General features: G+C 46.2%; 1 protein-coding gene across 2 annotated transcripts in view; it reads right to left on the reverse strand.

Moving 5' to 3' along the window:
- The window catches only part of KIRREL3 (kirre like nephrin family adhesion molecule 3), a 565,117-nt gene that overhangs the window by 245,489 nt on the left and 293,510 nt on the right, over nt 1-26,118 (reverse strand). The window lies entirely within an intron of this gene.

A 26,118-nucleotide genomic window follows, 5' to 3' on the forward strand; every position in this document is an offset into this window, starting at 1 on the left:
GTGATCCTACCTACAGCCTCAGCCTCTCAAAGTGTTGCAATTACAAGTGTGAGCCACATCACCAGGTTACTTAGTTACTCTTTAGGGGTATTAGTGACATTAAGAAAATACAGCAGGGAGAGATTAATGTTTAAGATTTAAAAAGAAAAAGAATAGAACTCATGATAGAATTTCAGATAGCTTTCCTTTTTAGAGATAAGACTTAATGTCAAGACCTTTGATCCATATTACATGAATACCATGACCTACATTTTCTCACCCCAAAACTGGGACATATGGGGTGATAAGAGTTCTGGGAGCTACTTCCAAGGGCATGAACCAAATCTGGAAGGTACAGTTGAGGTTGTGAAGTACTAGAATGTGTGGATAGTATGATGGTTTGCAAGTAAGTGGGATAGAACATGGGGTCTCTGGACAGCTCCCCAGATGGCTGTGGCCCACAGAGGGAAACACTGTCCCATCCGACTCTGAGAAGTGGGTCTGGGCATCCACTGCTTTCACCGAGGGTCTCTGGGTGACTTTAGGAAAGTCACTAGACCTCTCTAACCCTCTGTTTCTTATCTGCAAAATGGGAAGAGTAAGGGCACCCATTGTGGAGAGCTGCAGGAGGATAAAGGAGATTTGGTACATTGCCTGACATATAGTGAGCGTTCCATCAATGCTCATGATTGGCCAGGGCATTGGTGGCAGAACCATAGGGATCACAGAGACCTCAGGAACATGGGTCTGAAGGTCAGAAGCTGAAAATCAGTGTGCTGATATTATCCTTTTTGTCTATGAGGAGTGAATGTCTCCAATTAGGCTTCATTCAGCAGGCCTGGGAGCCTCCTCTCTCTTCGGATGCAAACTGCTTATAGAGTAGAATCAGGAAGCCGTCTTGAAACCTTGGCCAGGACCCAGACACATGTGGGTCCGCCTGCCGTCCATCTACCAGGGTCACCGAGTCACTCCTGCCCAGGTCCCCTTTCAGGGACTGTCATGGGCTGTAGCCTCAGAGGTCCTTTGCAGGGTGGTGGGACCCAGGGCTCAGGGTTTGGCTGCAGGCTTTTGGGCACCTCCACCTTCATTCTGAAGGCAGCTTAGCGTGGCACTGCCTCTTCTGCTGACAGCTGTGAACCTGCTGCCTGCTCAGTGGGATGGCATCTTGGGAGAGCACCTTGGGCAGGGCTCTCCCTGTGCGGGGCCGATGGGAAGGAGGTGTGTGCAATATGGTGGGAGGAGCGGGCTGGAGGAGGCTGCAAACACAGGTCTGTGCCCCTTCTGGGAAAGCCCCTGAGCTTGCTGGACCCATTTCTGCCCTTCTGAAAGAGGGAGTTGGACTAGATTGGGGCTTTCAACATTGCTGATACTTTGAACAGCTGAATCCTTATCATAGATTAGATGGAAACAAAGAAATGATACATAAAAATACATCGAAGCAAAACTTCCTGGTTAAACTGGCTTCCCTGCATGCCCAAAGTACTCCCAAGGTGCCTCCACAAAGCCTCAGGGCTCTGAGAGTGTTAGGGAAACCATAGGTGTCCACGGTGCCTGCCATGCTATGATTTCATCTGGCTGAAGTGTCACTTCAGGGTTCTGATGAATTTTCCCTACCAGGGCTAGTCAGAATTGACTCACTGATGATCAGAAAAGAGAGAGGACACTCAGAATTAAATTGATTTCTTTGGTCTCCTCCTTTGTCTGCACTTTCTGAGAAGGCATTTATGATGCCAGTGTGACTTATAGTTATCCTGGTAGGTACTGAAGCTTGTAAAGGCCACCTAATCGCTTTGCTTTGGTATTCATTAGTCATTTTACACCTCTAAAGAAGGGAAAGATACAGCAGGTTGCCTGTCTGTGCGGGAGGGGAGGGGTAGTGTTGGCTTGGACCACAGGGTCGGGGGGATGCGAGGATTTGAGGGGCACTTGGGAAGAGGAAGTTGATGGTCTGGTCACTAATGGTCCTCAGCAGGACAGGCTTCTTTGTTCTTGTCTCCCCCTCTCTTTTGTCTTCTTCTCTCTTCCCGTCTTCCTCATTTCTGGCTTCCCTGTTTTGTTCCTTCCTCTTCTCCTCCTCTAATATGGAAGTGACATTAGACACACATTCCTGTAGATGTTGGAATGTGGAAAGGCAGGTTGGAGGAAATACAAAGATGAAGGACATAGTCAATCTTATCAAGGAGCTCATGACCAAGCGTGCAAGGGGACCTCGAAGAAGCCCAGTGTGACGAGGATTGAGAGGTGCGCCCAGGATGTGCCCAGAGCAGAGGAAAGTCCCTCCTCTGCACCGGGGAGTCAAGGGGAGGGTGGCAGGTGCTTGGGGTCACGTGAACACACAATTAAGCAGCAAAACATACACACACAGGGCCTCTCTCACACCCAGCACTGGGCGGATTTTGTGAAGGAGACCTGAGGATAGAAATTCTCTGGGAAGGAGATGGATTAGCTGCCTTACCAGAGGGAGCGGGATTTCTCAGGCACCGCTAACTTCCCACCTCCACGCAAGCTGATGAGACTGGTTCAGAAAAGGGGTCTGCCCCCCGTGCATAATAATAGCAGTGATCATGAATAATCTATAGCTAATGAGATTAAATTAATAATTATTTTAATTATGACATGTTTTCCTCCTCTCTTCCCCTACCAGGGCAGGCTTGGCGCTTCCGAGGATTACAGTCATAATGGTAACAGATAAACCTTAATTAAAACATTCCAAAATACCATGGCTGAGTTAAAGTGCTGTGACACGTTGTTTCCATCTCATTTTGAGCTCTTGCCTGTGACGGCAAATGTCTCCCCACCGTCAGCAGCATCTTGGCCCTTCAGAGCTGTTGCCCACACAGCATTCAGTGATGTTTCCCAGGGTGGCTCCATGCCCCCTGGGGCAGATGGCAGACCCACGGGATCGGGGCCACTCGGGCCTTTTCCTTCGTGCTGGGCTCTTCACATGGCATCCTGCGCCCACTTGATGCTGCATCTGCTTCCCATGTGCACAGCTCACTCCTTTGTTCCACCGGCTCTGTCTCTGTTCCCTTCACCTGCTTCTTCTCAGGCCATGGTAGACCTGAGGAAAGGATTCTCCACTCTGGCTCTGCTGGCTCAGGTGGCCTCTGAGTCCATCAGCAGCTCCTTCCCTCTGGTCCGAGTTACTGGCCGAGGTCTCTGCTTTCTGCCTTCACATTGAGTTTCTCCTCCATAGCCCATCCGCCTGCAGGGGCTTTCTTACGTGTGGCGCAGGTGTGGAGGCAGGTCTCCATGGATTGCATGGCTCTCCCTAGGTCTGCTCCAGACTGGCGGCCTTTTTATGGTGGCTAGCATTCTTTCGTTAATCTAGTCACATATTTTCACTCATTACTAAACATTTATGAACCATTCTAGGCACTGTGCTTGGTGATGAGCTGCAGAGACAGAGGACACCACCCTATTTTATAAGCCTTGTGGGCCCACGGAAGAGAATGGAAGATACACAGACAAAGAGAGTCCTGAGCTGAGTGTTCTGATAGAGTCAGTGCTGGCTGGTGGGTGGGGAGGACGGGGAGGGACTGTGTGTTCCTGTGTATGTGACCCTACACTGAATTATTTTATTTTATTTTATTTTATTTATTTTGAGGCAGAGTCTCATTCTGTGGCACAGGCTGGAGTGCAGTGGCACGATCTTGGCTAACCGCAGCCTCCACCTCCCGGGTTCAAGCAGTTCTCCTGCCTCAGCCTCCTGAGTAGCTGGGATCATAGGTGCCCACCACCACCCCCGGCTAATTTCTGTATTTTTAGTAGATACAGGGTTTCACATGTTGGCCAGGATGGTCTTGAACTCTTGACCTCAAGTGATCCATCTGCCTTGGCCTCCCAAAGTGCTAGGATTACAGCTGTGAGTCACTGTGCCCAGCCCCCACACTGAATTTTGAAACATTAGGAGTTATCCAGATGATAACAGGGGAAGGTCACACTGAGAAGAGACACATTCCGAAGGCCTAACAGAGATGACATCCCTGGAACTGCAATAGAGGAGTGTGGCTGGAAGGCAGGACCATGAGGATGAGAGGCCAGAGGTGAGGCTGCAAGTGTGGTTGTGACCAAGACCACAATACATGTTCAAGGCTCAAGTTCATGAATGGGTGCATCAAAGAGCCACACCCCAGAAAGCAGCTAAGTAATATCTACAACACTGTCAGTAAATGTGCTGAGCCCTGAGCCCTGCCGTATACCAGGCAGGGAGCTAGCTAGTCCTTATTTTTACACCTGGCTTTCTCACCTAAGCAAATTCAGAATCGCCCTAACTTTAATTTGGGTTATTTGCATCACAAAGTCACCTTCAAACTGGCACAGAGAGGGAAAAATTAACACATACCTCCCCAACATAACATCCCCAAATTTACCTAGCCCAGGGTTTTTTTTTTTTAAATTTATATATTTTTAACCATTATACCCAAGAAAGCAGGCAATCTCACCCAGCTGGAAGCTCTCCTGTAAAGTATTCACAAAAATACACACCAAAGCCTCTAATATTCCCATGGCCCTTTGGAGCTGCTAGTTCTGGAGACACTGTGAGGGAAACTGCAGGATTTTCTGAGTTTGGAGGAGGTTTTACTATTTCTGGAGACATTCTTCTGCTACCATCTCTTGCATGCTCAGTTAATAGATTGATAGATTAATTCGTGGATATTTTTCCCCATTGCTTCATTCAACAAATTTACATTACACTCTCCTACGTGCCAGGCATTGTTTTGGATGTTGGGGATACAAAGATCAATGCTCTGAGGCCCCATTCTCAGAGCGCTCAGTCCAATGAGAAACTAGAAAAGTCTGCAGCTAACCACAGGCAAAGAGAGATGGTGAAATGGCCATGGGAGCACACCTTGGAAGAGATGCCCTTGTGAGACGCCGGCTCCATTGCCAGCGAGGGAGAAAGCCCTCCTAGGCCCCCAGCAGCAGAAGAAAGCATCTAGAAAAAGAAAATAAAGGGCTGTAGGCCTATAAAAGATATCCCAGTGCTAGTTAAATTTGAGAGAGAAATCATTTTATTTATGAAAACGTCAAGGGGAAGAAGATGCATAACTTCTTTAAGAATAACTCCTGCCTCTGATAGTATGTCAATATACTGAGAAGTCTAAAATAATTTGGGCTTGAAGACGGATGTAGGTGGAGAGCTTGGCCTTATTGCCAACACCATAAATTAGCAGCACCAAGAGCAGCTTTCTCCCGCCTGTCCCAGTTCTGGTCTCTGGCTACCTCTTCACCCAGCTCTGGCCACAGTGAGATGATCTCTGATGAGTGCATTCAATCACCTGCCTTTTCCATTTGGAACATGATTGCGTGCATGCTGTACATAAGAGATATTGATTGCAAATCAGTTTTTGACTGCAAGACATGACTCTGTGGACGTGTTTGAGAGGGGAAGTAGGGGAAATAAAATTAAAAAGAGAGTAAGAAAACACCTACGGCCCCCAGTTGGAAACTTCTCAAATATTTGAAGCTAACAATGGTTTGGTTGCCTATTTCTTTTTTCTTTTTTTTCTCTAGGAGCTAAATGTCAATATTGCATTTATTGCTGAACAAACTAAAATTATAACAAATGTAATAAAAGGAGAAAGTTAGCTTCAGCTTTCTGCAGAGAATGATTGGCACTTTTGAGCCCTGGACTGGTTGGGCCTTTATCTTAGCTGCGTCAGCTCATAATTAAACAATAAAAGAAGGAATTGTTACTTGCTTTGAATATATAGAGTCAGTTATCTGTAAGGAGGGGGCAGTGTGTATTTTATAAGCTCTGTTGCTGTCCCAGTTCTCTGTAAGGAGGGAAATGTGGATATTTTATAAACTCTCTTGTCTCTGTTAGTGCTGAAAGACTCAGAGATGACATGATAGCTGTCACAAGAAATTTTTGTTTAATAACAATGAACACTAACCACTCAGAGCTCTTTAGGCCCTGAAGAGGAATGGGAAGATGCTGAGGGAGGAGGAAATAAAAGCAAGAAAATGGTAGGACAGGACAATTTTTTTTCTGCTCTCAATCTTGTTTTCGTTTGGCTGACTATAGAGAAGCTATGTAGAAATGTGTGTGTGTGCGCGCGTGCGTGTGTGTGTGTAAGGGGGAGAGGAGAGAGAGAGAAACAGTATTGTAATGATGTGTTGAGCATGAGCTGCCTGATCTTCACCAGGTCATAAACTGGCCGACTGTGATCTTGCAGGAAACGCCAACAATCTAATTGTTGTTTCAGGGACTGGAAAGAATCCTGAAAATAGTTAAGAAAGATGATTTTCCAGTGAGCCAATATTTTCTCCCAGTGACTTCTGTGATTAAGATGTGCTATAGGAATTTGCCCCATCTAGACTTGGAAGAATGAGTCACTTTGGAAGATGAGGCTGACCAGGCCATGGAGGTGCACAGACCCTCTGGGAGCCCAGAGTCCCCAGCCTTGCATCTCATGATCTATCATTTAACATCCCCTTCCAAAGTGCATCCTGGAGATCACAGGGCTAGGCCACTTCTGCTCCTTGCAAGCTCCAAAGAGGAGGTCTCCTATGTGCCAGAGGAGGATGAGTCTTCAGAGTTTCCAGCTGCCTTCCTGTCTCCTGGCTAGATCTTACCTTGACACTCTCAAGTGTAGACATGCCTGATTATTCTATCCAAACCCAGCTGGGAGATGGGAAGAGACATCTTGTTAGCCAATTGCTCTGGTCGCCTGCATTGCAAGGGTCTGGCTTTTACATAGCTTCGCTTCAAGTCAGTGCAACTAGCTACCTGTCTTCCTGTCACTTTTCTCTGGCCACCTGGGTCTCGGCAGAGGCCCTCCTAAGACTGACAGGTTAGCACTGAAGGTATAATCTGCTAGTCAGATTTCACACGGCTGCACAGGGAATAGGTGCCCTTGACAGGTAAGTGAATAAATGTGGGAAGACATTTGCTATTAACTGCAGATGGCAAGCAGCACCTTAGAAAGCTAGTTAGTGAAACAGGGACCCGAGTGTGAAAGCTGATGCTTATTTTAGCCCCCATTTATCTCCCAGCCTCACACGGCCTTCCTCTTGCTCGGACATTCCCTCTTGCGACATCTCCCAAGCCATTGGAGGAGGCCCGAGAAGAAAGCCATGACCCCCATTTGTGTGACTAAGATGTTTTCCCAGCATCAGTCTCTCAATCTCCCCAGTTTCAGCTGACCTGCTTCAGAATGGGAACTTTCCTGGCTTTATCTATAGTACAGACTATGTGTGAGATCACTGGCAGCGAGTGTTCACGTGCCTTAATTCATGTATTTGCTGATAGCTTATACCCCGTCCCTGTATTCTCCATCAGAAACCCATGGCCCAGCAGGGAAATTCTTTGAAGCCCAAATACTTAACCATTTCTTTGGCTCCAGGGAATGCTTGAAAGAAATTAGTTTTAAGTAGGTTTTTGTTTTTATATTTTTATTTTTCATTAGTTTCAAAGCAGTTTTAGGGCAAGCAGAATAATCTCCCTTTCCTCAGTGGATGGATAATGATGGGAAGTCACCCCCCCGCCACCCCGGGATTACTCTGGAAAGGCTCTGGTTGGGAAAATGTTACCTGGTTCTTTGGGGAAGGATGATGGTTTTATGCCTTATGTTTTGGGGTTTTCTGAGTGTCCCCAGGCAACCATCTGTGAGAGCACCTTGGCTTGGAGTTTTTGTCACTGAGAACACTTTCTCTGGACTCAGGTGAATTCTCCAGTTGGCAAGGGAGGAAGTGCAGGTAACTCTGACTAATCCCTGAACCAGCTAAGGACAAGGCCTTAGAAAGTTTCATCTACATGAAGGAAGCTTTTATCCGATGTTGAGGAATCTTTACCACCAGCTGCCGTGGTGAATACAAGTGCAGCTTTATGGTCAACAGGAAGCACTGGGGGATTTTCTATGAAATCCTTGTCATTTCTTTTACGCATTTTCCTAGTAGGTGAGTTGTGCTCTTGCATATGCTCTTCACACTGTGCGAAGTCAGCTCTGTGTGTGGCAAAGAACTTGACTTGGTTTCTAACTTGTTTTTCACTTTCTTTGCTGTGTCTTGATGAACAGAAGTTCTTAACTGGATTAAAGAAACACATATGGTCGCTAAACATATGGTGGGATGTCCAGCCTCATTAATGATCAGGGAAATGCATATCGAGGGCACAAGAGATACCAACCTCATCCACTTGGCTGTTAAGAGTATGGAAGTGTGACAGTCTCAGGTGTTGGAGGGAGTGTGGCTCTGCAGAAGGTTTTGTACAGTGCTGGTGGGAGGGTGAAATTGTACAGCCACTTTGTCATGATCTCATAAAATTGGACATTTAAATGCTCCATCATCCATCAATCCCACTCTTACGAAGTCAGGCAAGAGCAACTCTTGCTCACGTATACCAGAAGACACGTATGAGAACGATCATATCAACACTGTTCATATAAAGCAAAACTTGGGGGCAATACACATGTTCTCTGACAGGAGACTGGGCCAATATGTTGTGGCATGCCTACATAATGGAAACCTCAGTCAAAATGAATGAACAGTAGTCCCACACAACAATATGAATTAGTTTTAGTAATAGAATTCAAGTGAAAAAAAGTCTCAGAAGAATACATATTGCATCATACCGTGTATACAGTTAAAATAAACCCAAACTGAAAATTAGTTTTCTTTCTCTTTTTAAAAACTATATGTAGCAGTAATAAAACTTTATTTGAAAAAAGGGAAAGCAAGTCAACGATGAACATAAGATTCAAGAAAGCGCTTAGTTACTTTGGGCAGAGGAAGAGACAGGAAGCATCACAGATGGATTTTGCTGCTCGAGTTTTCTTGTTTGTTTGGTAATTTAAAGAATATTTATTATAGTATTAAAGAGAAATACATAAATGCAACAATAAAAAATCAGATGACCAGATTTTAAAAAATGGGCAAAGGACTTGAATAGACGGTTCTTCAAAGACGATTTACAAATGGCCAAGAAGCATATGAAAAACTGTTCAACATCACTAATCATCAGAGAAATATCAATCAAAATGATAGTGAGGTATCACCTAACACCCATTAGGATGGCCACTATAGAGAAAAGCCAGAAAATAGCAAATGTTGGTAAGAACGTGGAGAAATTGAAAGCCTTGTGCACTGTTGGTGATGCTGTAACATGGTACAACTGTTGCGAACAACAGAATGAAGGTTTCTTTAAAAATTAAAAATAGAACTACCATACAATGTAGCGATTCTACTTCTGAGTATGCATCCAGAGACATTAAAAGCAGGGTGTGTACACCCATGTTCACAGCCGCACTATTCACAATAAATAGTTAAGAGGTGGAAACAGGCCGGGCGTGGTGGCTCACGCCTGTAATCCCAGCACTTTGGGAGGCCGAGGCAGTGGATCACTGGAGGTCAGGAGTTTGAGACCAGTCTGGCCAACATGGTGAAAACCTACATCTATTAAAAATACATAAATTAGCTGGGTGTGTTGGCGCACACCTGTAGTCCCAGCTACTCAGAAGGCTGAAGCAGGAGGATCACTTGAACCCAGGAGGCAGTGGTTGCAGTGAGTTGAGATCGTGCCATTGCACTCCAGCTTGGGTGACAGAGCGAGACTCTGTCCCAAAAAAAAACAAAAAACAAACCACATACATACAAAACAGGTGGAAACAGCCCAAGTGTTCATCAATGATGAATGGATACACAAAATGCAGTATACACATACGATAGAATATTATTCAGCTTTAAAAAGGAAGGAAATCCTTCCACAGGCTACAACAAAGATGAACCCTGAGAACATTATGCTAAGTGAAATAAGCCCAGCACAAAAGGACAAATATTGTATAACTTCACCTCTATGAGGATCTAAGGTAGTCAGATTCATAAAAAAACCAGAAGGTAGGATGTTGATTACCAGGAACAGGTGACGCCTCCCTTGGTCTACCCCTTTGCAATGTGACTCTGCAGCTCTTCCCACCAAGGGGTAGAGACTGTTTTCCCAGCCCTCGGATCTGAGCTGGCCTGGTGACTTGCTTTGGACAATAGCCTCTGGTGGAAGTGAGGCTATGCTGGTTCTGAGCCAAGGCCTCAAGAAGCTTGCGTGCTCCTGCTTGTGCCCTTGGAAACCTGCTGCTACTGTGTGAACGACCCTGCACTCAGGTGGTGACAGACACATGGCCCAGCCACCTCTGTCACCATGGACAATAGCTGGACAGGCACTACACATGTGAGGCCATCCTAGATCAGCCACCTGCTAGGTGACCCTCCAGGTGACTGCAGATGAAGGAGTGAGTGTAGTTAATTTCAGCTGTACCTGGCCCAGGTTAGCAAAACTGCACAGATCATAGAGACATAATTAATAAGTAATGCTTATGGCTTTTAAGTCATCAAATTTGCCATTGTTTATCATACAGAGATAGCTAACTGATACCCTGAGTATAACTGAGAAAAACCTGTACACAAGTGTGTAGTTGTCTTCAGGGAGCTTACCAGACTAACACACACAAAACAATTTGAGAACAATAAGAGACAGTGTAAAATCAAATGTAAAATTGTGTGACCCACTGTAATGCGGGCCTGCAGCATGGCCACTGAAGAGAACCTCACTGCATGGCAACTCCGCTGGGGTTCCACACCCACTAAATCGTCCTAAGAAGGGCAGCCAGTTTAGGGAAATGGGAAGATTGGCTTGATACTAGTAGAAAAATCAGATCTTTGCTGCAGTTGATGTTTTTGGTTTTGAGTGTGATTGGAACTCAAGGTGAAGAGCAAAGTCATAGGGCCATGAGAGAAGACTGTTTGCAGGCTATGGTCAGAAGACGGGGTGACCGTGGTGTATTACAGAAAGCCATACATGAAAAACTGCCTATCAGGAGATAAAGAATGCATTTGAAAGTCAACAAGGAGAGGAAGAGGCTCTGCCGGCATGTCATAAAGGCATGCAAGTCATGGCAGGGGAACACGTAAGTGTGTTACATCCGTATGCACATGCATGTGAGCACACATGCACGCACAGTCAGAGGAGGCCTTAAATCAGGCTGTTTCTGAAGGGAAAATCTCATTTGTCCACCAGTGATAGCCTATGTAGCTATCATCATTAATGTAAATTGAGGTAGGATTTCCTTCTAGTGATAAAGTCATATCTGGCAGCAGAGAAAAAGTGAGTGGAAATGGACACATTTCCAACTATGCTCTGGCCTGGGCTGCAGCCCTACTCCACTGAACACCTAGATTCACCTTTATAAAACCCAGGATTCTTCGGGCTCAACCTCCTAGTCCTTGCCCCTTCCCCAGATCCCAGCCCTGTCTGCCCACCTTGTCTTCTCCCACCTTCGAAACTTAAGCCGGAAGTCTGGGCAGGCTAGTAGAGGAAGGAGCTGGGGCGAAGGCAGCCACAGGTCGAAGAGGTGGAGGGAGGCGGCACAGTTCACAGTCACATCAGGACAACTTGGAAGTTGAATTGGCAAGTTGCAGAAGGAAATGGGAGCATGGGCTCCATCTCTAAGGGAGCCACATTCATTTTTTTTTCCTTTCAAAGTCCTCAGGCAGTAAAAGAAAATTGCAGGGATGGGGAAATAATGAAAAAGGCTCTTTGTTTTCCCCCCAGTCCGAACTCCTAGCTCATCAAACCTTGGAAACGCTCACTGCAAATGGCTGTTCTTGTTTTATTGCTTATTTATGGGAATCTATTTAAAGTGAATTGCACTTTTCCATTGTATCCTAGTGAGCGTGTGCCGGAGTTGTGTCTCCCCTGGCTGTGGGGCTGTCTGGACTGGGGATTCTGTCTGATTGTGTCAGCATCACGCTCCATGACATTTAAAAGTGGGGAAGGAAAATACTGCAGAGGAAGCAGGGCAAGCGTGGAGAATGATTGCTCAGGCCTCCGTCAGCTCCGGGGGGGTGCAGGGAATGCTGTTCTAGGGCAGGTTTGGGGGTGCTGACCAGGCCTTCACACAAAGAGGAATCTGCGCTTGTGGATGAATGAATGGCGGTGACAAATCAAGCTTTAATCTGGCTCTGCTGTAAGCATTGTGACCTTAGGGCAATTACTGACTTCTATAAATCACCTTTATTTTTACAAAAACTCTACAGAGAGGTGAATACTGTGCTGTTGTTAATAATAATGATGGAATTTATTATATATATGAGAGTGCTTACTTTGTATTGGATAGATGTTCACCAAATGTAAAACTCCCTTATAAGGGCGGCTGGAATGCGGGCTACAGGAGACAGGGAAGTCTCCAGCCTATCCTCATTTTCTTAATCCATGCCTTTTGACTCAAAAAGGACAAAGTCTCCCCACTCCTTTGCTTTGACTGGGAGATGAGATGCAAGGCTTACTTCCTAGAATGCTCTACAGCAAGGGTTAGCAAACTGGCGGAGTCGGGCTGCTGTTCCGGTAACTAAAGCATTGTGAGAACCCATCCCCCACCCCCGTCTGTCTACGAGCCATCTATCCCTGTCTGTCTGCGAGCTGTCTATGACAGCTTTCCTGCTACAGCGGCAGGGCAGGGTAGGTGTGAAAGAGATCGTGGGGCCCACAAAGCCCAAAGTATTTACTTTTTGGCCCTTTACAGAAAAAGTTTGCCAATCCCGGTTCTAATTCATTGGTATTTCGAGGTTCTCTTGTCTGCGTGATCAGAAGGTATGAGCCTCAGAGAAAGGAAGCAGCAACTTGTCCAAAATCACAAAGTTAGTGTCTGAGTTAGAACTGCCGTCAGGTTTCCTGATTCCTGGCCCAGCGCTTTTCCACTGTTTAACCGTACAATTTCACAGAGATCCCCGAGGCCATTAAGATTAGCTTTACAAAAAAAAAAAAAAAAAAGGCTCTAAGTTACGTGGTCCCAGAGCTCCATTTGGTCGGTAAATTTGGCACTACCCCTCCCACACTTCCCAAGGCCCCACCTTCTATACCCCTGCTCACCTCACTGCTGTCTCTCCAGGCTCAGCAAATACTTCTAGAGACACCAATGTGTCCTTGCCCTGAAATCTTTGTGAGTCAGCTGCGTTAACTCCTATACTCTGGGATGACAAGGGCCAATTCCTTGGTGAAGGGCCATCTGCCTGTGTCTGGCTGCCGGCCTGTGAGCTTTCGTGTCTCGGGGGCTCTGCTGTATTGCAAGAGGGAGCTGGGACTGAACTCTTGAGGGGGAGGAGGCAAGGAGAGGGAATTTGATTCCTGGAGAATCTTCCTTTTCCTATGAAGACAAGCAAGCCGATGGCTGGTGTAGAGTCACAGCCCTGGAAAACTTTATTTTTAAATTTATTTTTGGTGGGGAAGGAGTGGGATTAGCTCTCACTCATGGCAACCTTCCCAATTCCCTGGCAATGCTGCCTAAGAAAGCCTGGATGGGCCAAGGGAGGTGGCCCTCACACCTGTAGTCCCAGCACTTTGGGAGGTCGAGGCAGGTGGATCACCTGAGGTCAGGAGTTCCAGACCAGCCTGGTCAACATGGTGAAACCCCATCTCTACTAAAAATACAAAAAAATTAATTGGGTGTGGTGGCGTGTGCCTGTAGTCCCAGGTACTCCAGGGGCTGAGGCATGAGAATCACTTGAACCTGGGTGATGGAGGTCACAGTGAGCCAAGATCATGCTACTACACTCCAGCCTGGGTGACAGAGTGAGACTCTGTCTCAATCAAAAAAAAAAAAAAAAAAAAAAAAAAGAAAGAAAAAAAAAGAAAGCCTGGATGGCCTAATGCTTTCTTCTTGATTAATTTACCCTTCTCCCTTTCTCCGAACCTTCTCTTCCTTCTTGATTCCCTAGCGTGGTAATGGTGACATCATCCATCCAATTTCTTACGCTGTAACTTCTGAGTTGCCCTTAACTCCTGCCTTGCCCCTATCCCCAGCATCTGATCAGATACCACATGCAGCCTGCAAACTCCCACAGCTTTACTCAAGCAAGTGGCCTCTTGCTTCAACTTCTGGCTCCACCATCCAACCCCATCTCCCAGCCTCCAGGCAGGTCCTCACCCCCGCCATTCTCCACATGATCCCCAAACATTGCTGATCAACACACCACAACTGAAATCCAAAGAGGGGCCACAGTACTGACAGGGTGACTCAAGCCATGTCGCATGGCTCATAAGGCCCTTGGCGAGTTGACGTCAGGCTTCCTCTCCCCTGAAGTCACACCGTCTTCCTGCAGGCACCGCCAGTGGACACACACAACACCCTCATTGTCCAAACACACTGGGGCTCTCTGTGGACAAAAGGTGGGAGCTAGACTTTGGAATGAAATTGACCAGCGCTTAGATACAGACACTACTGTACCACTTGCTTTCCGGGCAGATTATCTTCCCTTTCTGAGCCTCAGTTTCTTCATCTGTATTAATGGATACTCCCTAAGAACTGCCCTGAGGATTAAGTGGTATAATGTACTTAAACGGGACAAAAATTGCATTAAATAAGTGCCATCTCCTTCCTTTCCAGCCTTTGCCTGCACAAACCCGCTGTTCCCTTTGCCCAGGATGCTCTGCCCTGTGTCTCTGCCTCCTCTGGGCTGGGGCTTAGCGTGTTCCCCTCAGCCTCTTTGCAAATGAGGCTTAGTCGCTTCCTCTTCCGGTCTCCCAGACCTGTGTTCACCTGGCTCACAGCCCTCCTTAATTACAATTGTAATTGTTTATGTTCTTGTTTATGCAGAAGATGACAGGACTACAAGAAGGCAGGACTTCCTCTATTGCGCTAGGCCCTAGGGCAAATGGCAGCGCAGGGTGGGCACGTAGTCTCTGACTTGGGCAAGCCACTCAACCTCTAGGAACCTGTTTTCTTATCTAGAACACGAGGGTAATAGTTCCCATTTGCCAAAGCTCTTCCCACGGACCCTGACTCAGAGGAGACATTCAGTGAATGCTGGTTCTACTCCACTTTTCTGGTGCTAAATCCTGCGACTATGACACAATTGATGCTCAGTGGCTCTTTGTTGACTGAATGAATACATGAATAGTGATTAGAGATGAGGCCTTTAGGTCCAAAAGAGGTCAGAAGATTTAGACCAACCCTAATAAGCTGAACTCAGGTATAAGTGGCTCTTTCCTTCCAGTCCAAACCACAGATCCTAAATGCTCATCCAGCCTCACTTGCTGGGGACTCAGCTTCTCCTGGGGCCTCCGGGTGGGTCCCGTGATTGCTCTGTTCCCCTCCCTCTTATTGGATATGAATCAATTCCGACACAAGCTACAAACAAGCAGCCCTGCTCTTGACAGGCGTTTGAGGATGTTTGTCGGGGATGAGGGGAGTGGGAGGAAGGGAGAGTGAAGGAAGAAGAGAGGGGAAGTGATGAGCAGCGAGTGCGCGGGGAGGCTCAGAGACTGAGCAAGTGCCAAGAAGGGAAGATGGCAGTGCTGGCGAAGTCTGAACAAATGCAAAGTCAAGCACAATAATAATTTGGGCAAAATGGCAAATGGCACAGCTGAGGAGGAAATAGCATTGTGAATGTAAAAACTCCTAAATGGAGCGCAGATGGGAGGGAAAAGTGTAATCTTCTGGAAAAGCCTCTAATTGTCTGCCCACACTAATAATTTCAGCAAACGCTCCCTCTCTCCCTCCTGCGTATAATTACACCATTCCATCTGTCTATCAGCAGGTTTTTTACTGTGCCTTACTGCTACCACGTTCTCATGCTCACGGAGAGATGAGGGGTTTTTGGAGATTTAAGAATCCTTCTGACACATATCCTGAAGAAAAGACACTCAGGAGAGACAAATCCCTTTCCCAGGCCTGCTAAGACTCTATTTTAAAAAGTCTTATAATCTCTCCAAATGCTATTATGGAGTCCAAAGGAGGCAGGGCCGCGTGGTCCCTCTATCTTGGGTGTTCTCATCTGGCGGCTTGTCTTAGTAGGTCAGCTCTGGAGAGACCACAGGTCAGGGGCTGCAGGGAGAAAGGGGCTGGTGGAGACACTGGCCCGTGTGTCCTGCAGGTAGCAGGCCATGAGAGCATCTGCTCAAGGCTATCCCTTTAGAGTGTCTTAGGTGTCAAGGCCAGGGTTCTGCTGCGTGAGGAAGAGAAGGAATGCAAATGGAAGAGGAAAAGCGAGCGGGAGTGGCGGGGGAGTGTCAGTGGCCATGCATTAGCTCAGCTCAGCTGGCCTGGGGAGCACTGCCCAGAGCTCATGTCCAGGGCTCCGAGTGACTCCAACTGCCATTGGCTTCTCTCCCTGCTCTGGCAGCGAGTCCCAGAGAAGACAGGTGGCCTCGTGTACAGAGCCCAGTAGGAAAGGCGCCAGGCTTCCCGCCCAAGTCACTGTCCTTCATGCAGGAGGTATAGAGCTTCCCATTTGCTTGCTCCATGGGCGGGAGCTGTGATTTTAGAGGGCTGGGAGGTGCTTGCAGGTTCTGCATCAGGAAGTTTTCTTTGCATGTGAAAAATCACACCCCAGCTCTTTTCCCTTTCCTTTCCAATAAGTGGGTCCTAACTAGCTTCTGGGAGGGGTGCCGGGAGAGAGCAGGACAGGTCAAAAAGGGGAATGAAGTCCAATGCCCCTGAGGCTCTTGAAAGCTGAGAGGTGTAGTGGTGACACTGGGTGCCACAAGGTGTGACCTATTCACTAGATGTGGGCCAAGGAAACGTCACACAAAGGCGATTATGACAGAGCCAGAGCCCCTCCACCCAGCTTGTCCTCACACAGCCTGGTATCACAACTGCATCTTCCCCAGCATTGCCGAGTGGATGGGGAGAAGAGTTGATTCACATCACAATTCATTCGACAAATATTGATAGTGTTCCCACAAGGTGCAGAGAAAGCAGTATACAGCACGTTTCCAATTCTCCAGGGCAGCAACCTCTAATAGAAATATAATGTGAGCTGGAGCTGCAATTTTAAATTTTCTGGTAGCCACATTCAACAAGTAAAAAGAAATGTGAAACTTATTTGGATAGTATGTTTTATTTTGACTAATATTTTCAAAGTATTATTAATTCAATATATTATCATAATATTATTTGTTATCTATTTTTACCTTTTTTATGTAATAAGTCTTCAAAATCTGGTATATATTTATATTTCCAGCATACCTTAGTTTGAGCTGGCCATCCTTCAAGTGCTCAGCGCCACATGTGGCTAGTGATGAGTGTATTAGATGGTATAGATATAGCGCTTATTAAGGAGAAAAAAATTGCATGTATAATTATAATATGTGCATTATTATTATTATAGTTCAAGCCTGGAAAGTAATTTGCTAAACACTTTCATATACATTATCTGTGATCTCAGCAATTTTGTGAGATGATTAGTTGTTGATATTTTTTACCAGATAAATAAAAATGAGGCCAGGCATGGTGGCTCATGTGTGTAATCTCAGCACTTCTGGAGGCTAAGGCAGAAGGATGGCTTGAGTTCAGGGGTTTGAGACCAACCTGAGCAACAAAGTGAGACCCCTGTCTTTACAAAAAATAAAAAAATTAATTGAGTGTAGTGGCTCATGTCTGTGGTCCCAGCTACACGGGAGGCTGAGGCAGGAGGATGGCTTGATCTCAGGAGGTGGAGGCTGCAGTGAACTGTTTGTGCTGCTGCACACCACTTAGGTGACAGAGTGAGACCCTGTCCCCCCGCAAAAAAAAGAGGTTCAGAGAACTGAAGTGACTTGTGATTTCAGAGAAGTAACTTGACATCCTGATTTCCTACATTCTGAAACACATACAGGCACACACACATTTTTCTGCGTGATTCAATATGGCGCATTGGAAGAGGCAGCATACCACCTTATTTTCCCCTTCATTACAGCTGCTTTCTTCTTGAGAATCCTTTGAAGAATAGGACTGGAAAACTGTGAGGTCAGCACACTGTGTTCCACATACAATTAGGTTGGTGCAAAAGTAATTGAGGTTTTTGCAATTACTTTTAATGGCAAAGCTGCAATTACTTTTGCATTAGCCTAATATCTCCCTTTACGAACCTCTGATGCTGTTCCCAGATCAGCTGAGGCCCCACCTTTGGCTGATCCTCTGCCTCCTAGCCTTTCTGGTGGACCCCATTCTCAGAAGCCTGGGGAGCGCATCTCAGGAAGCAGCCAGGGCTCTGTCTTTTCTGTGAGACTCATCCTGCTATTCAGCAGGTGAAACCTCTCCTACTGTCATGCCCTCCCAGCCCCACAATGTGCAACAGACCTGACTTCGAAGTGGGCAAATCTCTCTCTGAGATCTTTTTTATAGGCGTGGCATTCACCCCCCCACACTCTCCTCAGCAGTCTTGGGCTAATGAGCTCAGTTCCTTTAAGCTCAGTGCCTTTAAACCCAGCTCCTGCCTGAGCCCTTCTCAGAAACTTATATCCGGCCATGTAGACAAAGCCAGAATTAAGGCCTCCAGATTTATTTCACTTAACGAGAACCCACAAAGCCAGCCCAGCAGCCCATTCATCCCAAAATAGCTTCTGAAAGCCTGAACATACGTCAGTGTCTCTTTGCAGAAACCACACTGCATTGTCATGAAAGGGCCATTTGAACAAGGTAGCTACAATGAAATTATCTCAATGCATTTCAATCGCTTTGCAACATCAAGGTTCATTTCTCACTAACAGTCTCTTTGACAATCAATGAATTGCACGGTTGGTGTGTGTATGTGTGTGTGCATGTATGTGACACCCTTTCATGATGAATTCCTAGATACACCAATGTTACAAGGGATTGGTCTTTGCATCCATCTCTCAGCATAAATCCCCAGCATCAGCGTGACATGTTGAGAAGCACTGAGCCCCCTGGATTCTCTCAGTCTTGGTGGGAGACGGAGTGGGGACTGTGTTCACTATCTTACAAAAGGACATCTAAGAGGAACAGCAGGGAGGAAACTGGGCAGAAACACTCTGAATCAATGGCTCTTTCTTCTTGGTGGCTTGGAGCTTGCAATCTGTCAGCCTGTGTCCCATCATCAAGAAACTGAAGAATCCTTGGAAAGTCATTGGGATGGGTACTTTACAAAGTAGATTCTTTTCTGTTCTGCTTAGAACCTCTCATGGCATGCGACAGAGAAAAGAGGAGCAGAGACCCACAGAACTCCTTTCACCGGAGAAGGGAGCGAGGAAGTCAGGTGGAGGAGTCGGGCTGGGACTTCCCAGGGGAGCACCTGGGCAGATTCCTGGAGCCGTTCTCAGCCTGGGGAGAAACCCTGCCCCTCCTGTTTGCTGGAAGAGTTTGGACAAATCGTTCTCTGCCCTATACCTTAGGTTTTCCATCTATAACGTGGGAAGGCAAACATCCTATGGAAGTGCCATGAGAGATTCTTAGGGGGTTCCTAAAAGGTTCTTTAGGTGCTAGCCAAGACCTGGGGTCTAGATTTGTCATTAACTTGCTGTACAGTCTTGGACAAGTTATTCAACATTTGTTAGGTCTCCTTTCTTTCTTTATAACAGGGTAATAACCTACTTCCCTATTTAACTTGTAAGTAAAGCAGAATGGTTGTGATAGTGGCCCTGGAGCCAAAGATACTTGACTGTCAACCTGAGCTCTGCTCCATCATCTTGGGAAGTCTGCTAAGGTCTCTGTCTCCCATCCAAATCTTTATCTGCAAACAGGGGCAAATCATCTCTACCTTGTAGACTTGTGAGGATTTAATGACAATGCACTTAAAACGCCAAGCAGGGACCTGTCACACAGAATGTACCCTATTGATGGTAGCTGCAGGTATATTATAAGGTTGTACTGAAAAACAAATGAAAGAAAGCAATCTTTCCTTGAAACATGCACAGAACTCCACAAATCTATGACATCATGATGATTACGATTATTGTCACAAATGTCACATCTTCATGTGAAGTTGAGATGAGCATTAGCCACACTGTTCCCATTACTCAATCCCTGGGGCCTCCAATGACAGAGCCTCCCCTGAGAGGCTGATGTCAGGGAGATGTGGAGGAGAGCAGATCTCCACACTCTTGGCTTTCACCAGCTTCCTCTCACCGTGGAGCCCTAAAGCCTCAGCAGACTCGCTGACTTCTTTTCAGAGTAAAGCACAGCAAAACAAAACACGCAGCAGAATGGAGAATACTTGCGTTCTAGAAAGGCCGACAGATTCCCTGTCTCGTCCCACCCTGCACGGACATGGCCCTCTCTGCCCAGTCACCTCCTGATGCACCCCACCGTATCTCTGATCACACTTTAAATGTGCACACTGGGAGGTTGATGCTCAGCAGAGACAGTGTGTGTCTGATCTCACAAGGAGGCCTCTGGTCCCCTGAGGGAAGACCAATGGGACTGGGTGTCATCCTATGCCCAAGTTGTTCCCAGGAGGAGAAAGCCTCTAGGAGGGGAACAAGCCCCCATTCTGCCTCCATTCATTGCAAGGTCAGCCAGCTGCAGACTTCCTTTTGGCTGGGCCCCTGAGGGCAACTGTTGCTTTTTCCTCTTGAGGAGTCTTTTTGTTTTCAGAGTGGCCGGTAGGACGGTTTATGGTGAGTGTGGACCTAAATGAGAAGGGTAAGTAGTAGACGGGGTATTCTCTGGGTTGTGAATTCTGGTCTGGTTGGGGGTGGCTTGGTTGGGGTAGGAGGCACTGTACAGAGCTAGGAGGCCTGGATTCCTTCCAGCTGTGCTGCTTCCTGCCATTTGCTCCATCTGACCTACTTCACAGGCTGGGCTGCCATGGGCGGCTGCTACAGGCTGTGCACAGCACAAGGCCAAGGCTTGCCATTTGCATGGTCTGTGGATGAATGGTGCTCCTGAGAGCTGTTCTCTGCAGCAGCTTTGCTCATGGGGCCCTTGTGAGCAGCAAACAGAATCATGATCATCTTCATCACCATTGGCAGGGCAGCAACTTTACCAATGATTGATCAGGTGTTAGGTGCCAGGCTCTGTGCTAAGTGCTTTACATTTTATGCTCCCCTGCACCCTATAGCAGGTAAGTACTGTTCTTATCTGACCCCCATTTTATAAGTGAGAAGACTGAGGCCAGAGGGATTAAGCAATCGGTCAGAGGTTGGTCAGATTGGGAGTGATGGGGCTGCAGTCCCCATCAGGTCAGCTGGGCTGGCTGACTCTCAAGTTCACACTTAGTCTTCATTCATGATAGAAAAGAGATGTCTGTTTTCCTGAGGCCACGGGCAGGGGAGGCAGGACTCCTAAGCCTGAGCCCTCTGACTGACTGAGTCAGTGCTTCCGTGCCAGAAACCCTGTCTCAGAGGGCAGGAAAGAGAATGAGGAGCCCTTGCAGAATGTGGCTGGATCCTTCTCTCTTGGCTCTGTCATCCTTGTCTTGGGACTTCCTCCCAACACAGGCTGTGAGTCTCACTCAGCGGCCAGTGCTGGCAGAGGTAATGCTGGGGACATCTGCATTCCTTAAGTCCTTCCCCTTTCTCAGAAAGAAAGAAGAAATGGAATTGTCTGTCAGATTGCTTGAACTCACTCTCTGGAATCACTGAGCCCGTCTTTTCAGAGATGTTCCCCGCTCTCTCTTACTTATATACACTCACACAATTAGATTATAACTATATTCACACATAGACACACATGACAATTTGAACTTAGCACCTGCTCTGGCTATGCATGCCCAGAAGGCTGTCACACAGTCCTGCACACATCCACACATTTGCACATGCCCATACAGCTGAGCAACATGGATTTACACAGCACACACATTTGCAGACATATCTGTTCATGTGCATGCATGTGCACAGTTGTTCCACTTAACTGCAGAATCAAGTGTGCACAGCAGCACAGAATGACAGCTGGTAGGGGGAGTGTTTGTCGGGGTGTGGTAGTGCGGGACAGGGGAGGTGGGGTGGGGCCGGGAAGAATTGAGTACTAGCAAAACAGAGGCTTGCAAAGGACTGCAGCAACCAGCCCCAGCTGACTGTAGGGGCTCACAGTCTTGTCACTTAGAAGGTCTGTCTGAGAGACCTTGGTGGAGTGCAGCTTCAGCTTTGGAGGCACAGCTCTGCAGGATTTTTCTCTAGGAGGCTGTCCTATTTGTGTTGTGTGTCCCTGCACACCTGCATATCTGGCTCAGTCTGACTATCCATACACAGACAGGGCTCTATTTTTGGATGTCTTGGTTCTCATGAGTTGCGGCTAAGTGGGGAAGTCTGAGTCTCTCCTGATGCCCAGGCTTCCAGATGCTCCTGGCTGTCTGCGTTAGCTGGTCACTTTTGGCCTCGCTACCTACACCAGTCCAAGGGCTTGATGCAGGAACCACATCAGAATTGGTGACAGAACAAGCTAGGGGGCTCCTAAAGGAAGATACGGGATTCTCAATAGGCCATCACCCAAAAGGAAGAAGTATTCTCCTCCTCCGACCATGCCATGGGATGAAAGCCTCTACCTTTTATGTCTGGCCAGTTTGCTAAAAACTATCAGTCAGCTCTAGGCAGCTCCAGAGCTGTATAATTGGAGTGGGAGGACTCTTGGGTCAAAACTGTATTTGTGGGTGGTAAATTTATAACTTACCCACTGAATATAGCTTTTTATGGCTCAATACATACGTTTGGTTTTCTTAAAAAAAGGTTTTCTTAATTCTAAAGATGTACACATTTATAGTAAGAATACAAACAGTACAAAGATGTCAGTCTTTTTCTACTGGTGCCAAAATTATAAACAGCTTATTTGCATCATTCTGCGATTTTTATATATATCTTTGCGATATGGTATAGATACTGGTTCATTTCAAATCTCATGTTGAAATGTGATCCCTGGTCTTGGAGGTGGGGCCTGGTAGGGGGTGACTGGATCATGAGGGTGGATCCCTTAGGAATGGTTTGGCACTAACCCCTTGGTGATAAGTGAGTTCTTGCTCAGTTAGTTCAGGTAAGATCTGTTTGTTTAAAAGTCTGGGACCTCTCCTTCCCGCTCTCTTGCACCTTTTCTTCCCATGTGATGTGCCTGCTCCTGCTTTACCTTCTGCCATGATTGGAAGCTTCCTGAGGCCTCACCAGAAGCTGAGAAGATACTGACACTATGCTTCCTGTATAGCCTGCAGAACTGTGAGCCAATTAAACCTCTTTTCTTTATAAATTACCAGCCTCAGGTATTTCTTATTGGAATGCAAGGATGGTCTAACACTATGTATGTGCAAGTGCATCTGCATCTGTAATGTATAGCCATGTGTATGTGCATAAATGGAAAATGCACTGTGGTAAATTACAGATGGCCACAAACACTTAGCCACTCCTCTCATAAAGAGGTGGAGTCTACCTCCCCTATTTTAGAACTGCCACGGCATTATGACTTGCCTTGACTACTAAAATGTGGAGGAAGTGATGCTGTGGAACTTCTGGGAAAAACTTTAAGAGATTTGCTGTTTCTGCTTGTAGGCACTTAGAATGCTCCTTTTCAGAATGTGCCTACTATGTTGTGAGAAGCCTACCCCACATGGAGGAAATCGGAGGCAGTGGCCAAAAACATAAGCCGAGCTCCTAGTCAACAGCCAGTGCTGATGACCAGCCACGTGAGTGAACCACTAGGGCCTTCTAGCCCAGTCAAGCCTTCAGATGACTGCAGGCCCCGATGTCACCATATGGAGCAGGTGAACCACTGAACTGAACATCACCATGCCACAGAACCATGAAAGATAGTACATGTTGGGTTTTATTTTCAGTGGCTGTATTTTGGGATGGTTTGTTACATAGAAATAGAGAACTGAAATATGAATATTTATTTGATTCATTTAAATAAATATCTAGCAATTTGCTGATTGGCTATATCGTTTTCTTTTTAATTAATACCATGCTTAATATGCATAGGTAAATGTACAGATATGTGTATAATGAAAAGTGTACTGGGACATGCAAATATCCTTTAAGTACATTTAGGTTTATATCTAGTTATTTGCAAAAATGCAGCAATAGACATCCCGTGCGTGGATATTTGTTCACATGCATAAATATATATCTCTAGGTTAAATTTTTGATAGATATTGCCAAATTATCTTCCAAAGGGACCATGCCACCAATGGTGTGAATGCGGCTGATTCCCTACCTCCTTGTACACAGGGCATGGATATATGATCACACTTTTCATCTTCCCTTGTCTAATACATTTAAAAAATATCATTTATTTTGCTTTTCTTCGATGACAATTGAAGTGGTCCGTCTTTTGATATGTTTATAAGCTATATTTTTCTTTTTCTGTAAATGTCTTTTGCCCATTTTTCTACTGGTTCATAAGAGCTTTTTACTTCATTGGATTTTAATAATTCTTTTTCCTTTTTGAATTGTAAGAACTCTCAGATGACAAGTGAGATAAATTAGCTCTTTATCAGTTATTTCTGCTCTCAATTTTTTTTCCACAGATTATTTTTTGACTTTTTTTTTTTTTTAAGAGACAGGTTCTCACTCTGTCACTCAGGCTGGAGTGCAACGGTGTGATCATATCTCTCTGTAATCTCAACTGCCTAGCCTCAAGCAATCCCCTTGGCTCAGCCTCTCCAGCAGCTGGGACTACAGGTGCATGCCACCATACTTGACTAATTTTTAAATTTTTTGTGGAGATGGGGGCCTTGCCCAGGCTGGCCTTGAACTCCTGGCCTCAGGTGATCCTCCTGCCTCAGACTCTCAAAGTGTTTGGATTGCAGACATGAGACATCTCACTATCTCACTGATGGCTTTTTTTTTTTTTTTTTTTTTGCTTTTGACTTTGCATATACTCACACAGGTATACATGTGACACATTTATTTTTGTCTGATTTTATGGTTTTGTCTTTCATCCAGGTGGAATCTATCTTGCTACAAGGGATGAGGAAGGAATCCTGTCTAATTTTTTCTCCACAAAAGTCTAGCCAGTTGCCCACAGCCTTCATTGAGACTCGATCTATCCCCACCTGCTTCAAGACACTACTTGGTCATATACTATCTGCCTGGATATATATTTGAGCCTTTGTCTATACTCTATATCAGTCCATTGCTTTCTTTGTTCATATGCCATTACTGAAGGCTGCTTCTTAGCCTTCCAGCCTGCGTTTCCTCTGAGACTGCAGTTTGCTCTTGGAGCCAGGGGCTAAGGTACTCAGCTTGTATTGCCAGTCCCGATAGAATGCTTCCATTTAAATTCTAATCTAACTCATTCTTTTCCCCCTGTGGATTCTTCTCAGCACTTTTTTTAGAAGGTCTCCTTTCCCTGGGTCATTTCTCCCAGACAAGAAAAATTTCTTCCCATAATGACTCTTAAGTGCTTCCTCTTAGTCATTGTGATGAGCTTTTTTGGCTTTCCTAGGAACCCTTCCTCTGGGCCAAAACTTCACCCTTCTTGCCTCCTCTGAGAAAGCAGTTCTCTTTTTGTGTGCCATCCCCATGCAGTCATTCTCTTGCCTGTTCGCTGGCTTGCAGTATTACATGGGGTAGTAGGGTCAAGTCAGTGGAGGGTGAAGTAGGCAATTGACGATACTCTCTTCCCCATCCCTGAACCAGGTGACAATCTCCATAGGTCCCAGAGTATCCATGCGCCATTTGATCAGAAAGAAACACACTGAAGAACACCGAATCTTCCTCTTCCACTGACTTTTCCCAAATGAAGGACTCCCTGTCAGGGAGTCAGAAATATTCATGCCGCCTGAAAACTCATCTGCCTGAGCCGCTGCTTTTTCTTGGCAGTTTACAATGTTATATTGCTACCAAAATGGGCAAAATGAGGATGTGAAGTCAAGCATATGAGAAGGCTCAGAAAGTCTGAATAAGCAATACCGGAATAACAATGTCCTCCTTACCAAGGGCGTTTAGCCAGAAAAGTGTTCCTGCTTAGGAATTCTATTTGTTTTTCTCTTGGAAAATGGGGGAGTAGATATATAATTCAGCTGTGAACACCCTATTTTCTTTGTTAAAGGAAACAACTGGAGGGGAAGACTGGAAATAGAGTCCTTTATCTCAGATCTTAAACCCTGGCCCAGGGCACACAAGACCAGGAGTCATCACCATCAGTAACAACAGCTTAATTAACAAGCTGCCATTCCCACGTGGGCTCCAGCAGTGTGGAAGGAAGGAGGTGTGCGGCTCAATGTCCAGGAGAGGCACCAGTGAACTCAAGAGTCAAGAGTGGCGCTCCCAGCTGGGCACGCCTTGCTGATGGACCCAGAGCTCTTCTCCCAATTCTCTGGGGTCTTCAGGGCCCTCACCGCACCTTCAGCGTGACCTCTGCAGAGTTCACCAACCTTCCTCCCTCCGCTCTCCAGCTCCCGTTTCTGTCAAATGCACCAGTCACCACTAAGCCAGGCCTAAGGTCATGGGATCAGCTATGATCTCTCCCTTCCTTTTTCATTATCCTCTCCTCATATCCAAAC

Source organism: Aotus nancymaae, unplaced genomic scaffold, assembly GCF_030222135.1.
Source record: "Aotus nancymaae isolate 86718 unplaced genomic scaffold, 86718_ANA_hifiasm-v0.15.2.pri h1tg000012l, whole genome shotgun sequence".
Lineage (NCBI taxonomy): Eukaryota > Metazoa > Chordata > Mammalia > Primates > Aotidae > Aotus > Aotus nancymaae.